This window comes from Morus notabilis, unplaced genomic scaffold (assembly GCF_000414095.1).
Source record: "Morus notabilis unplaced genomic scaffold, ASM41409v2 Scaffold1784, whole genome shotgun sequence".
Taxonomy (NCBI): Eukaryota; Viridiplantae; Streptophyta; class Magnoliopsida; order Rosales; family Moraceae; genus Morus; species Morus notabilis.
The window spans coordinates 28,026-30,039 of NW_010367900.1; the positions used below are offsets into that span (position 1 = coordinate 28,026).

At 34.6% G+C, this 2,014-nt stretch overlaps 1 pseudogene; it reads right to left on the minus strand.

Moving 5' to 3' along the window:
- The window catches only part of LOC112094562, a 12,733-nt pseudogene extending 11,184 nt beyond the window's left edge, over positions 1-1,549 (minus strand).
- Between the last annotated feature and the right edge of the window lie 465 nt (positions 1,550-2,014).

Genomic DNA, 2,014 nt, shown 5'->3' on the forward strand with positions numbered 1-2,014 from the left:
TCATTTTATCTCGTGTTTACTTTCCTTAAAGAACAAATATCTTAAACTTATGATTCTGGACAATTCTAATAATTTCTCCTTAAAATAGGTATATTTCGAAGTATTATCTTTTGTTGATATCTTTGTTCTTAGGTAGGATCATCCGTCTTTCGATCCCTGTACCGGTCAGAGTATAGATCATAGTCTTAATGATTATACACTCATCATTCTTAGCCTAGTCCTCGACCTCTAAACTTAATAAGGTCATCCTTCTAGTGTAAAAATGATTACACTAAAAAAATTCTTTCATTTTCTTTATATTCCTAAATTGATAATAAAGTTCCCCTATTTATTATCGGGCGCGGTATATATAAAACAAAATTCTTAAACCATTGCTACGTTTGATACCCCAATATCTTAGTTTTAACTTACTTATCATATTGACTAAGTTGTTAGTCTTTATTGTTCCTTTACTTATGCAAGAGATTCTCTCCCCCTTTTTTTTTTTGACTCTTTAAAAGGATTACATTTCATATCCTACATTAAGAGTTTGATTTATACTTTGTGACTTCATAATATCTAATAATGATTCACACATCAATTCTGAGGTTTCTTATCTTTCTTAAGCTATAATCCCTTTTATCAAGAGATTTCACCTACCCAAGTTAATCTCATTGAGTAGATACGTAGATGAGCACATTAATTATTTTAATTGAGAATTACTATTCACGAGAATATTAAATCACCATAAGTTGGGTTCTTTGCATATCGATGACTTGACAAAAACTGTGTCATAAGAAAAGTTTAGCCCTTTTATTAGAAATTTCATACTATTCTATTCTTCTTCTAATCACTTAATTCCTATCTCACATCCCTGTTCGTGGTCACCCTAGTATCGTGTCAACTTAGCACATCTAATCCATGATTTTCTAATGGTTAAGTTTATGGCAGTGTATTGTCATACCTTACTTGCCTACTTTATTGTGGGATGACTTATTTTCTGTCAATCGATACCTTCACTGTAAAGGCAACTTTTACCTTTATCATCTTTACCTAATGCAATCTTAATTCTTTCAGGGGATTTTAAACAAATCCATAACTGTATTCTTCAATCCTAAATATGGTGAGAATATCTCCTCTTGAGGTTGTTGTAGAGGGATTAGTTTGGTTAAAAACTAACCTAGAACAACATCCCTCAATATGTCCATGACCTTCGGTGTTCTTTTCCTATCACTTAAACTGCTACTTACATCTAAACTCCTTGCATTAGTTCTTGTACCTATATCAAAATGAGATTCTCAACATCTCGAACCTCTTTTGCATTTGTATTAACTTATAGTCTTTGTGAGTTACTTATCAACACATTCATACCCATAGGTACTTTCTATGAGATTGCTAACATTTCAAGGCTAGCAATGATTGTGTATTATATCTTAAGTGGGTTGCTTAACACTTACCATAAGCTGGTATTGCTTAATGTTGAAGTTCTATTTCCTATATCGTATCTTGATATACATATATAGTCGTCGAACTTGGCCCACCTGTAACCTGACGGTGTTACATCATCCATCTACTTATTAACGTCGCCTTCATGCTACATATTCAGATCCTCTTTATGGATCTAGGCTGAAAAACCGCTACTAGCAAAGCAGTCATACAGGCTTCCTCGAAGGGAGTCTCGATAGTAGTCTCTTTTCAACGGCTGTACGTGGCTCTGATACTTTGCTTGGCTTCAATACTTTGCTTGGCTTCAATACTTTACTTGGCTTCATAGTCCAGCAACGATCATTAAAGGAGTCACCTCAAACGATCACACTTCTCTAGATATCGTCTTGTCAGCCCAACAAATTAATGGCGAATGGTCCTTGATAGGACGATCTTAACCGTGCGAACATATTAATCTTTGGTTGCTCGTTAAATAAGTGTTCGAGTCTATTAATTACTAGAATCTACGTAACATAAACATACTTTAACTTACTTGGACTATGGCGAAGCAGACGCGTGACGACGTGGAGTAGGATGGCAGGATACCGGC